General features: G+C 40.6%; 1 protein-coding gene across 1 annotated transcript in view; it reads left to right on the forward strand.

The window, feature by feature from the left end:
* Window positions 1-14,638, forward strand: part of IQCK (IQ motif containing K) — a 149,633-nt gene that overhangs the window by 89,021 nt on the left and 45,974 nt on the right. The gene's annotated exons all lie outside the window — the stretch shown is intronic.

The raw sequence follows: 14,638 nt of genomic DNA on the forward strand, positions 1-14,638 counted from the left end.
TTTTGCCCAATATCTGAGAAGAAATCACACAATTTACCTACATGAGAGAGTTGGGAACTCTGAATATTTCAGTAGGTAATTGAAAGAGATTTCAAAAATCTATGTTTCCTTTATGTTGAAATCTGTCTTTCTGGAGCATAAAACCTTTCAACATAGTCATTAGTATGTCACGTTGTGGCAAAGATGTAGTAAGGACTTGTGAGCACTATGGAAGTGTTGTCCACCGTACTACTTCTACGGCATCTTAGCTGCATTATCTTCCTCCAGAGTAATTAGCAAATCTCCAGGGAATCATCCAGAGAGGATCGTTTTTGCCAAGAAGCAAGGAAAACAACTGAGCTAAGAGGAATTAAGAAGTATAGTTATGAAGGGTAGTGTCCATCTCAGACAGCCTCTCTCTCTCTGCCCGCAATCACCACCTCACAGACCCGTCTACCAGCTGACCAATGCCTAAAGTGATGCAATTATGAAATCCTTTATGTACTCAATATATTGTAAACCCTTGGAGAAGGTCTCACTTTCAATTTTATGAATCATTGATTCTTCAGTCTCTTGGATCCTAAACAGCAATTGTATGATGCAACCTCAGAGCTGAATTCCAGTTATTCTCATTACTTTATTAATTGATTTAAGAAATTGCTAATACCTTGAGAGCTTGCTATGTGCCAGACAATATCTCACCTTGTTTTCATAATGACCCGAAGAGGGAAATACTCTATTTTATAAATGAGGAAATGGAGGCTCAGAGAGTTTAAACAACATGTTCAAAGGTGTCTCAATTTATAATTTGCAGAGCTGAGATTCAACTTCAGGCTTTCTGGTCCAGAGTTGGCTGTCTTCACCCTATATTGGCTTTCATTGGAATAATATATAATTAAGAGAATTTGATTGCTTCATGGGCATTTGGGAGGGGGGGAGTTATTTCTGTTTCTTTTCTTTTTTTCTTCCAGTTTTATTGAGATATCATTGACATACAACATTGAATAAGTTTAACATGTATAGTATAATGATTTGACTTACATATATTGTGGAATGATGACCACAATAAGTTTAGTGAATATACATTATCTCATACAGATACAAAATTAAATAGAAAAAAATTTTTTTCCTTGTGATGAGAACTCAGGATTTGCTCTCTTAATGGGCATTAAAAAAAAAAATTCACATCCACATGATGGTGTTTTCTTCCTAGTCTTACCCCAAAGTCAAGTACCCAATAATGTGTATAAAACTCAGTGTGCATATCCTGGAAAAGCAGACGGACTCCACATGGTAATTTAAAGAAGTAAAAGTAGAAAGCCACTTGAAAGGGAGCCTTTGTTTGCAGTGAAATTGTTTATGTGTTAAACATTACTCTGCACTCTGTGGTATTTGCTGATTGATGCAACCACGGCCATTTAAATTGATTCCCTAATCATGACAATAATGACCAGGATTAGCCCAGTTCAATGGGTGCATACTTTCCCCAGGGCTTACAAAAGCCTTCTCTAGGGATCCAGGCTTTCCTGGTAATAAGTTAACTACAAGGCTGCCATATTCTGCATTGGTAAACAGCAGTCCTCGACTAAAAATGATGGAAATCAAAGAAAAGATGAAGGTCTCAGACCAAACAGGAAAATCACCCTACCCTGGTCAGCAGAACCCTGAGGAAAACTGCAGGCTTCCTGAGTGATGGGCAAATGGGTGTTTCTGTTTGTTGAGTACTTAAGTGATTGAGAATTCAAGGGATTATCGCAAAAATCCATCAATGATTTTTAAGTTAAAGAACTCTTGTTTGCCTCTCAGCAGCCTGTTATTTAAAATTAAAACACGTGTATTCCTAAAACAATATATGGTCATTGTAAACATCCCAAAGAATTCAATCCAGAAAAACATGTAGTGAAAAATGAAAGCCCCTCTCCCCGCCAATTTCACTTTCTCCCTGGAGGAACCCACAACTCCTTCCAAATTTTAAGAATAAACCAACTGTAAAGAAATAATTTGACTATAGTAAAGCAACTTGCTGATTTTGATTAGTATTAACCCATCTTTAGTGATTTAGAAGATTCTCCGAGTTTATTCTCGTTAGGGTATCAGTTGTCACAGGGAAGAAATGTGAGGATATCTGTGTTCTTGGATCCTGATAAACAGAAGCTTGTAGAAACGTTGTGGATAACCCTCTTTTTTGGCCTTCTGGAAGAATTTGGGCTTGCTCAGAGCACAGCTGATAACCTTCCTATCCAGAACAAAGATGTTGAAGGTACCTAACCTTATGAAATAAGACTTTGGGAAACACTATAAAAGTGTTGGTTTGTAACTTAAAAGATTTGGGGGATTATTTCTATGACATAAATATTGGGTCATCTTTATTCTCTGAAATTTGCATCACTTTATAATTTGTAGGTAGATACATATCTAGTACTTCATATAATTTTTAAAATATATGTTTGTAGACAAATTGTATTTGTTTAAGCAAGAGTAGTTTTCATTTTATTATAAATTCAACTGGAAACAGTCAGTATTCTTTATTTTGGAAAAAGAAAATTACTTGAATAGTTGTCTTAAAACAAGTAAGGCACACTATACCCCATGCCCTGGGAGAGGAAGTAACAGGAAGAATTTTATTTTTCTTGAATTTGAGCAAGGCAGTTCTCCAAATTCTCTTGGTGAGTAGAGCTCTGGGGTGCATTGGATTGATCTGCATAAAGAAACTAGAAACTTTCTGGAAGAGAAGGGATAGAGATCATCCCAACCCCAACACTTCTCAAGATTCCTAGTTATAAAAATCCATGAGAGAATCCTTCTGGAAGACAGCAGGACTGTTGGGAAACTAATTCAGGAAGGTAAAAGGTTAAAGGATGTTCATGACAGCAAGTTTGCCATGGCTGGCCTCCCTGCCACTTTAAAGTGGTTGTTCTTGCTTTGAAACTGAAAGAAAAAAAAGAAAAAAGTACAGTTATCCCTCAGTATCTACAGGGGATTTGCTTCAGAACCTGCATAGCTACCAGGATGGGTGGAAACTCAAGTCCCACAGATGCTGCTTGGTATCTGAAGCTCCTCATCTATGGATTCAGCCTACTGTGGACTGTGTAGTACTGAACCATGTGAGTGGATACATGCAGTTCAAACCCCAGTTGCTCATGGGTCAACTGTACTTCCATATTTTAGTGGTGGATCTGGATCTGAATAGATTCTGCTGCTTGTTCTTTTGTTTCAACTTCTTCAACTTTTGTTTTGCCAAAATAAAGAAGACTGACTGTTTCCAGTTGAATTTATAAATGAAAACTACTCTTGCTTAAACAAATACAATTTGTCTATAAATATATATTTAAAAAATAATATATACATGCAAAGTACTAGATATGTATCTACTGATAAATTATAAAGTTATGCAAATTTCAGAGAATAAAAATGACCCTATATTTATGTCATAGAACATAATCCCCCAGTTTGCAAGAGGTATGCAAATCTCTTTGGATATCTAGGAGACTTATAATGTGCTATACTCAACTAAACCACATTGCCACATTCAAAAAATAATCTTTCAATCCAGCTGTGATGAGCATTTGGGAAGAAATTCATATGCTAACCTATAAGCAGCATTAAATATGTCAGGATTTATTAAGTGTATACTAAGCTTTATTCACCATCCTTGTACCTTATTTAGGAGGTGAATAAATTTTAACTTAAAGAAAAAAACATTAGGGGAATAGAATTGAGAGGTTAGAAATAAACCCATACAACTGTGGTCAGGTGATTTCTAAGAAGGATACCAAGACTATTCAATGGGGGAAATAGTTGTCTCTTTAACAAATGATGCTGGGAAAACTGGATGTCTACATGGAGAAGAATTAAGCTGGACTCTTAATTTTATGGGCTTCCCTGGTGGCTGAGACACTAAAGAATCCACCTGCAATGCAAGAGACCCAGCTTTGATCCCTGGGTCGGAAAGATCCCCTGGAGAAGGAAATGACAACTCACTCCAGTATTCTTGCCTGGAAAATCCCATGGACGGAGGATCCTGGCAGGCTACCCCATGGCAGTCCATGGGGTCACAAAGAGTTGGATACAACTGAGTGACTTCACTTTCTTTCACTTCCTAATATTATACTGTGTAAAAAATTAACTCAGAATGGATCATAGAACTAAATACAAGGTCTAAAGCTATAGAACTCTTGTAAGAAAACATAGAAGTAAATCTTTAAGGCTTCGAATTCAACAGTGATTTCTTAGATGTGACACCCAAAGCACTAGCAACAAAGGAAAAATATTAAATTGGACTTCATCAAAATTAAAAACTTTGTGCATCAAAGGACACTATCAAGAGAGTGAAAAGACATTTTACAGAATGGGAGAAAATATTAACAAGCATGTATCAAGTAAGAGTCTAATATCCAAAATATATAGAAAATATTTATAATTTGACAATAAAAAGACAACTCTATTTTATAAAGGGCAAAGAACTTCAATAGATATTTCTCTGGAGAAGATATACCAGTGGCCAACAAACACATGAAAAGATGCTCAATGTCATAGTCATTAGGAAAAGCAAATCAAAACCAAAGTGAGATACCATTTTACATCCACTAGGATGGGTATGATAATAAAAATTTTAAAAATGGAAAATAAGTATTGGCAAGGATGTGAAGAAATTAGAACCCTCATACATTGCTGATGAGACTATACAATGATGTAGCTACTGTGAAAAACAACTGATGGCTTCTAAAAAGTTAATCATAAACTTACCACATGACCCAGCAATTCCACATCAATATACTAAAAATAAATTGAAATTAGATGCTCAAGCAAAAACTCATAAACATATGTTTGCAGCAGATCTATTAAGAATAGCCAGAAGGTAGAAACAACTCAAATGTTTATCTGCTAATGAATGGATAAACAAAATGTGGCATGACTATGCCATGGAATATTATCCAGGAAAGAAGTACTGAACATGTTATAAAGTGGATGAACCTTGAAAATATTAAATACTAAGTAAAAGAATCCCCTTCATGGATCATGGCTTTGTCATGGCAAAGGGGCTTATGTAACTCAAATAAGCTATGAGCCAAGCTGGGCAGGGTCACACAAGACAGATGGGTCATAGTGAAGAGTTCTGACAAAATGTGGTCCCCTGGAGGAGGAAATGGCAACCCACTCCCATATTCTTGCCTGGAGAACCCCATGGACAGTATGAAAAGGCAAAAAAGACATGACACTGGAAGAAGAGCCTCCCCAGGTTGGAAGGTGTGCAACATGCTACTGGGGAAGAGTGGAGAGCATATACTAACAGCTCCAGAAAGAAAGAAGTGGCTGGGCCAAAGTGAAAATGATGCTCAGCTGTGGATGTGTCTGCTGGTGAAAGTAAATCTGATGCTGTAAAGAACAATATTGTGTAGGAACATAGAATATTAGGTCCATGAATCAAGGTAAATTGGACATGGTCAAGCAGGAGATGGTGAGACTGACATTGACATCTTTAGGAATCAGTGAGTTAAAATGGATGAATTTAACTCAGGTGACCATTATATCTACTATTGTGGGCAAGAATCCCTTAGAAGAAATGCAGTAGCCCTCAAAGTCAACAAAAGAGTCCAAAATACAGTATTTTGGTACACTCTCAAAAACAACAGAATGATCTTGGTTCATTTCCAAGGCAAACCATTCGACATCACAGTAATCCAAGTCTATGCCCCAACCACTGATGCTGAAGAAAATGAAGCTGAATGGTTCTATGAAGACCAACAAAACCTTCTAGAACTAACACCAAAAAAAAAAAAAAAAGGTGTCCTTTTCCTTTTAGGGGATTGGAATGTAAAAGTAGGAAATGAAGAGATACCAGGAATAACAGGCATGTTTGGTCTTAGAGTGCAAAATGAAGCAGGTCAAAGGCTAACAAAATTTTGTCAAAAGAACACACTGGTCATAACAAACACCCTCTTCCAACAGCACCGGAGATGAGTCTACACAAGTATATCACCAGATAGTCTACACCAAAATCAAATGGATTATGTTCTTTGCCGCCAAAGATAGAGAAGTTCTGTACAGTCAATAAACACAAGACCTGGAGCTGACTGTGGCTCAGATCACAACCTCCTTATTGCAAAATTCAGGTTTAAACTGAAGGAAGTAGGGAAAGCACTAGGCCATTCAGGTATGGCCTAAATCAAATCTCTTATACAGTGATGATGATAAATAAATTCAAGGAATTAAATCTGGTAGACAGAGAGCCTGAAGAACAATGAAAGGAGGTTCATCACATTGTGCAGGAGGCAGTGACCAAAATCATCCCAAAGAAAAAGAAATGCAAGAAGGCAAAATGGTTGTCTGAGGAAAGAAGAGAAGTGAAAGGCAAGGGAGAAAGGGAAGGATATACCCAACTGAATGCAGAATTCCAGAGAACAGCAAGGAGGGATAAGAAGGTCTTCTTAAATGAACAATGCAAAAAAGTAAAATAAAACAATAGAATGGGAAAGACCAGAGATCTCTTCAAGAAAATTGGAGATATCAATGGAACATTTCATGCATGGATGGGAACAATAAAGGACAGAAAAGATAAGGACCTAAGAGAGGTAGAAGAGCTTAAGAAGAGGTGGCAAGAATACATAGAAAAACTATACAAAAATGGTCTTAATGACCTGGATAACCACAATGGTGTGGTCAGTGGTCACTCACCTAGAGCCGGACATCCTGGAATGTGAAGTCAAGTGGGCCTTAAGAAGCTAGTACGAACAAAGCTAGTGGAGGTGATGAAATTTCAGCTGAGCTATTTCAAATCCTAAAAGATGATGCTGTTAAAGTGTTACACTTAATATGCCAGCAAATTTGGAAAACTCAGCAGTAGCCCCAGGACTGGAAAAGGTCAGTTTTCATTCCAATCCCAAAGACAAGCTGTGCCAAAGAATGTTTAAACTATTGCACAGTTGCGCTCATTTCACATGCTAGCAAGGTAATGCTCATAATCCTTCAAGCTATGCTTCAGCAGTACACGAGCTGAGAGCTTCCAAGTGTACAAGTTGGGTTTCAAAGAGACAGAGGAACCAGAGATCAAATTGCCAGCATTCATTGTATCATGGAGAAAGCAAGGGAGTTCCAGAAAAACCTCTACTTCTGCTTCATCGACCACGCTAAAGCCTTTGAAGTGGGCAAGCAGAGGATGAGATGGTTAGATGGCATCACCGACTCAAAGGACATGAATTTGAGCAAACTCTGGGAGATAGTGGAGGACAGAAGAGCCTGACGTGCTGCAGTTCATGGGGTTGCAAAGAGTTGGACACGACTTAGTGGCTGAACACCAACAAGAAATGAAAGAATCCAGATGCAAAATGCTATCTACTAATGAGTTTATTTATATGAAATAGCCAGAATAGGAAATCCACAGAGACTGTGGATCTACAGATTAAGATGGGACTTTGGAAACTACGGGCTTCCCTGGTAGCTCAGCTGGTAAAGAATCCGCCTGTAATGCAGGAGACCCTGGGTTGATTCCTGGGTTGGGCAGATCCTCTGGAGAAGGGATAGGCTACCCACTCCAGCATTCTTGGGCTTCCCTTGTGGCTCAGTTGGTACACAATCTGCCTGCAATGTGGGAGACCTGGGTTCAATCCCTGGGTTGGGAAGATCCCCTGGAGGAGGGAATGGTAACCCACTCCAGTATTCTTGCCTGGAGAATCACCATGGACAGAGGAGCCTGGCTGGCTGCAGTCCACGGGGTCACAAAGAGTTGGATACAACTGAGCGACAAAGCATAGCACCGCACATGGAGACTACAGCAGTTTAGTGGATGCCAGGGGCTGGGAGAGGGGAGAATTGCAAGTGACTGCTTAATACATTTGTGATTTCTTTTCTGGATGATGAAGATCTTCTGGAATTAGATAGTGGTGATGTTTGTGCCATATTGTAAATATACTCATGCCGCTGAATTTTACACTTTGGTTAAAATGGTAGATTTTATGTGCATTTTAGCATAACTTATAAGAACTGGAGTTATTGGTGACTCGACTGAAAATCTGGTGGGAGGGAAGGGCAACAGACTCCCAAAGTCAAGTTACTATGAGAGAACTAAGAGGTAGACTCTCCTGATGGGGGAGAAACAAAGAGTGATTCTGGGACAGTAAGGTGGCTGATACCGTGAGTTGGGACTCAGTGTAGCTCTGTCAAGGACTGTGTTTTTGCCCTGGGAAGGTGGACATGTGAGTGACTTTGAACAGTTCAAATCAAAGAATTGCAGTGATCACAGTAGGAAGCCTGGGTTCCAGTGATCAGAGTAGGAAGTCAGAAGACCCAACAGTGTCCGGGAAAATCAGGAGGTTGGGCCCTGGCTTGGAGGCGTCGCCTGGATCAGCAGAGCTGGGGGCAGTTGCCCCTGTAGAGGAGCCTGTGTTCTCCCACTTGACCCCTTCCTGGGCTTTCTTTACTCATTTTCCTTAAACGCCAGGTCCCCAGGACCCTGTGACACTCCACTCTCCTCTCCACAGTCAACTCCAGGTCATCCTTCCACACTCAGCCCAGAGGCCATCTCCTCCATGAAGGGTTTCCTGATCTCTCCAGGCTGAGTTCACTTCCCGCTCTGTTTCCTTGTACTCACCGATATCCTTACTCTTACCACACCTTATTGATCTTGCTCCTCTGAATCCTGTGTCTCTCAAGGGAAACTGGAACAGCCTGCCTATGTTTGTATCCGCCATTTCCTAGCTCTGAGACTAGGCAAGCCACTTAAACTTGGTTTCCTTATCTGTAAGATGGGGACAATCTGCTTTTGATGGTTAAAATGTATAAAAACCTAAACAGTGACTGAGACATAAATGTTTAATAAATGTGAGTTATATTAATGGTTTAATAATAATAATTATTATTATAATTACCACTAATTATTTCTTTATTCCCAATGTCTTATACAAAGCTCAGGATGCAGTAGGCACTCAATCAATTTTAGAATTGTGGTTAATACATTCGTCTAGAACTCTGCTGTCCTGTATAATAGCCACCAGCTACATGCAGCTATTGAACACTTAAATATGTCCAAATTTAAATGTTCTGTAAGTAAAATACATATCAGAGGTTGAAGACTTAGTATAGAAAATAGCAAAATATTTCATAAATAATATTTTATATTGATTGCATGTTGAAATGATATTATTTTGGATCTTTCAAGGTAGATAACATGTATACTTTTAAAAAATATATTTATTTATTTGGCTGCACCAGGTCTTAGTTGCAGCACTCAGGATCTTTGATCTTCATTGCAGCATGCGGGATATTTAGTTGAGCTACGTGGGATTTAGTTTCCTGACCAGGAGTCAAACTCAGGCCCCTTGCATTGGGAGCATAGAGTTTTAGCCACTGGACCACGAGGGAAGTCCAATTAAATGTATTCCTAAAAATAATCTTGCCAGTTTATTTTCACTTTTTGACATGAGATTGCAATAGAAGTATCATGTAATCCAGCAATTTCGCTTCTGGGTATTTACCATCAGAAAACAAAAACACTAATTCAAAAAGATACAGGAATTCCTGGTGCTCCAGTGGTTAGGACTTGTGTTTTCACTGCCAAGGGCCTGCGTTTGATCCCTGGTTGGGGAACTATGTTCACTGCAGCATTATTTACAATAGCTAAGATTATGGAAGCAACTGAAGTGTCCATGGATGGATTAATGAATAAAGATGTGTTTTATATATATATACACATGTGTATATGTATACATATGTATACATATATTTCAGTTCAGTTCAGTCACTTGGTCGTGTCCAACTCTTTGCGACCCCATGGACTGCGGCATGCCAGGCCTCCCTGTCCATCACCAATTCCCAGAGCTTGCATAAATTCATGTCCATTGAGTCAGTGATGCCATCCAAACATCTCATCCTCTGTCATCCCCTTCTCCTCCGCCTTCAATTTTTCCCAGCATCAGGGTCTTTTTCAATGAGTCAGTTCTTCGAACCCAGTGGCCAAAGTATTGGAGTTTCAGCTTCAACATCAGTCCTTCTAATGAACATTCAGGACTGATTTCCTTTTGGATGGAGTGGTTGGCTCTCCTTGCAGTCCAAGGGACTCTCAAGAGCTCAAGGTTGGGATTCTCCAACACCACAGTTCAAAAGCATCAATTTTTCGGTGCTCAGCTTTCTTTATAGTCCAACTCTCACATTCATACATGACTACTGGAAAAACCATAGCCTTGACTACATGGACCTTTGCTGGCAATGTAATGTCTCTGCTTTTTAATACGCCTGCCTAGGTTGGTCATAACTTTTCTTCCAAAGAGCAAGTGTCTTTCAATTTCATGGCTGCAGTTACCATCTGCAGTGATTTTGGAGCCCCCAAAAATAAAGTCTGCCACTGTTTCCCCATATTTGCCATGAAGTGATGGGATCGGATGCCATGATCTTAGTTTTCTGAACGTAGAGCTTTAAGCCAACTTTTTCCCTCTCCTCTTTCATCAAGAAGCTCTTTAGTTCCTCTTTGCTTTCTGCCATAAGGGTGGTGTCATCTGCATATCTGAGGTTATTGATATTTCTCCCAGCAATCTTGATTCCAGCTTGTGCTTCTTCCAGCGCTGCATTTCTCATGATGTACTCTGCATATAATTTAAATAAGCAGGGAGACAGTATATAGCCTTGACGTACTCCTTTTCCTATTTGGAACCAGTCTGTTGTTCCATGTCCAGTTCTGACTGCTGCTTCCTGACCTGCATATAGATTTCTCAAGAGGTAGGTCAGGTGGTCTGGTATTCCCATCTCTTTCAGAGTATTACTGAGTCATAAGAAAGAATGAAATCTTGCCATTTGTGACAACATGGATAGTTCTAAAGGATACTAGGCTAAGTGAAATAAGTAAAAAAAAAAGACAAATACTGTAAAATTTCACTTATATGTGGAATCTAAAGAAACAAATGAACAAATAAAACAGACTCACAGATAGGGAGAACAAACTGATGGCTGCCAGAGGGGAGGTGAGTGGGGGGATGTGCAAATAGGTGAAGGTGATTGAGAGGTACAAAACTTCCAATTATAATATAAATGTCGGGGGAGGAGCCAAGATGGCGGAGGATAGGACGGGGAGACCACTTTCTCTCCTACAAATGCATCAAAAGAATAACTGAACGCAGAGCAAACTTCACAAAACAACTTCTGATCGCTAGCTGAGGTCATCAGGCGCCCAGAAAAGCAACCCATCGTCTTCGAAAGGAGGTAGGACAAAATATAAAAGATAAAAAGAGAGACAAAAGAGCTAAGGATGGAGATCCGTCCTGGGAAGGGAGTCTTAATAGAGGAAGTTTCCAGACACCAGGAAACCCTCGCACTGGCGGGTCTGGGGGAAGTGTTTGAATCTTGGAGGGCAACCTGACTGGGAGGGAAACAATAAATAAAACCCACAGATTACGAGCCTAAAAGCAACTCCCAGCAGAAAAGTACCCCAGACACCCGCATCCGCCACCAGCAAGTGGGGGCAGAACGGAGAGGAGCAGGCGGCATTGCTTAGGGTAAGGACCGGGCCTGAGTGCCCTGAGGACAATCGGAGGGAGCTTTTGTGAGTTACCAACTTAAACTGTGGGATAGCAAAAGAGAGAGAGAAAATTAACCGGCCGAACACACTGCCGGCCATTCGCAGAACAAAGGGACCGAGAAAGTCCAGAGAAGAGCTCGCAGGCTGCGGACCGGCCCAGCCCCGCCAGAGGCTGGAGGCAGGGGGGAGGGGAAAGGGGCAGGCTTGGCCCCAAGGATTGCATCCCCTACCGCACTGCAAACAGGCCTCCAGTTTCTAATCAAAGACCTCCTGAGATTCTGGATGGTCGACATCAGCCGGGAGGGTCGCGGCGAGACACAGGGCTCAGGCACCCGACAGGCGCGGGCGGGGACTGGAGCTGGGGAGGCGCGGGCGGGGACTGGGGCTGGGGACGCGGAGGGCAGAAGGCGCACGCACCCAACTGGCACCGGCAGAAACTGAGACTGGGATCGCGGAAGGGAGTGGGCGCGCCGCACCCACGGAGAGTGCGCCCATCAAGCCCCTGGCTGCCTGGACCGCTCTGACGGGGAAGGCACAAAGAGCAGGCGCAGCTTTCTGTTCCGCGCTTTTGTGGAACACCCGAGGGCTGGAACCGCGCGCAGCGTGGGCGCACTCCATATAGAGCAGCCAGGAGCCTTAGCAACGCAGACGGAGAAAGCAGCGCCAGCCCCTCCCGGCAGCGCGACGGAACTAGCTACCTGAATAAGAGTCCACCTCCACCCGCCTGTGTCAGGGCGGAAATGAGGCTCTGAAGAGACCGGCAAACAGAAGCCAAATAAACAAAGGGAACCGCTTCAGAAGGGACTGGTGCAACAGATTAAAATCCCTGTAGAAAACACCGACTACACCGGAAGGGGCCTGTAGATATTGAGAAGTGTAAGCTGGAACGAGGAGCTATCTGAAACTGAGCCGAACCCACACTGACCACAACAGCTCCAGAGAAATTCCTAGATATATTTTTACTTTTTTTTTTAATTAAAAAAATTTTTTTTCTTTTTTCTCTTTTATTTTCTTTTAAAATTCCCTATTACTCCCCCATTACTCCTTAACTTTCATTTTCATAGATTTTTATGATTTTTTTAATTAGGAAAAATTTTTTTTCCTTGTTTTTTTTTCTTTTCCTTTTCTTTTTCTTTTTTCTTTTTCTCTTATTTCCTTTTAAAGTCCTCTATTACTCCTCTACTACTCCTTAATTTTCATTTTCATTTCACTATAACCTTACAAAAAAAAACAAGAGAGAAGTCCTATTTTTAAACCGAACTTCATATATATTTCTAAAATTTTTTGTGTGTGTTTTGGTTTTTGTTTTTAATATAGTATTTTTAAGAGTCTAACCTCTACTCTAGATTTTTAATTTTTGTTTTTCAGTATATCATATAAATTGTGAACATTTAAGAATCCAATATTCAGTTCCCATTTTTATTCAGGAGTGTGTTGATTATTCTCTCCCAATCTTGACTCTCTGTTTTCTACCTCAGAACACCTCTATTTCCTCCTTTCCCCTTCTCTTCCCAATCCAATTCTGTGAATCTTTGTGGGTCTCTGGGCTATGGAGAACACTCTGGGAACAGATAACTGCGTAGATCTGTCTCTCTCCTCTTGAGTCCCCCTTTTTCTCCTCCTGCTCATCTCTATCTCCCTCCTCCCTCTCCTCTTCTTCATGTAACTTTGTGAACCTCTCTGGGTGTCCCTAACGGGGGAGAATCTTTTCGCCATTAACCTAGAAGTTTTATTATCAGTGCTGTATAGTTGGGGAAGTCCTGAGACTACTGGAAGAATAAAACTGAAATCCAGAGGCAGGAGACTTAAGGCCAAAACCTGAGAACACCAGAAAACTCCTGACTACATGGAACTTTAAGTAATAAGAGACCATCCAAAAGCCTCCATACCTACACTGAAACCAACCACCATCCAAGAGCCAATAAGTTTTAGAGCAAGACATACCATGCAAATTCTCCAGCAACGCAGGAACATAGCCCTGAACGTCAACATACAGGCTGCCCAAGGTCACACGTAACATATAGACCCATCTCAAAACTCATTACTGGGCACTCCATTGCTCTCCAGAGAGAAGAAATCAAGTTCCATGCACCAGAACACCGACGCAAGCTTCCCTAACCAGGAAACCTTGACAAGACAATCGTCCAACCCCACCCACTGGGTAAAACCTCCACAATAAAAAGGAACCACAGACCTGCAAAATACAGAAAGCCCACTCCAGACACAGCAATCTAAACAAAATGAAAAGGCAGAGAAATACCCAACAGGTAAAGGAACATGAAAAATGCCCACCAAGTCAAACAAAAGAGGAGGAGATAGGGAATCTACCTGAAAAAGAATTTAGAATAATGATAATAAAAATGATCCAAAATCTTGAAAACAAAATGGAGTTACAGATAAATAGCCTGGAGACAAAGACTGAAAAGATGCAAGAAATGTTTAATAAAGACCTAGAAGAAATAAAAAAGAGTCAATTAAAAATGAATAATGCAGTGAATGAGATCAAAAACACTCTGGAGGGAACCAAGAGTAGAATAACGGAGACAGAAGATAGGATAAGTGAGGTAGAAGATAAAATGGTGGAAATAAATGAAGCAGAGAGGAAAAAAGAAAAAAGGATCAAAAGAAATGAGGACAACCTCAGGGACCTCTGGGACAATGTGAAACGCCCCCAACATTCGAATCATAGGAGTCCCAGAAAAGACAAGAAGACAAAAAAGACTAAGGCATTGAGAAAATCTCGAGGATGATAATAGCTGAAAACTTCCCTAAATTGGGGAAGGAAAATAGCCACCCAGTCCAAGAAACCCAGGAGTCCCCAGAACAGAGATAAAACCCAAGGCGAAACACCCCAAGACACATATTAATCAAATTAACAAAGATCAAACACAAAGAACAAATATTAAAGGCAGCAAGGGAGAAACAACAAATAACACACAAAGGGATTCCCATAAAGATAACAGCTGATCTATCAATAGAAACCCTCCAGGACAGAAGGGAATGGCAGGACATACTGAAAGTAATGAAAGAGAATAACCTACAACCTAGATTACTGTACCCGGCAAGGATCTCATTCAGATATGAAGGAGAATTCAAAAACTTTACAGACAAGCAAAAGCTGAGAGAATTCAGCACCACCAAATCAGCTCTTCAACA

This window comes from Cervus canadensis, chromosome 32 (assembly GCF_019320065.1).
Source record: "Cervus canadensis isolate Bull #8, Minnesota chromosome 32, ASM1932006v1, whole genome shotgun sequence".
In the NCBI taxonomy this organism is placed as follows: Eukaryota; Metazoa; Chordata; class Mammalia; order Artiodactyla; family Cervidae; genus Cervus; species Cervus canadensis.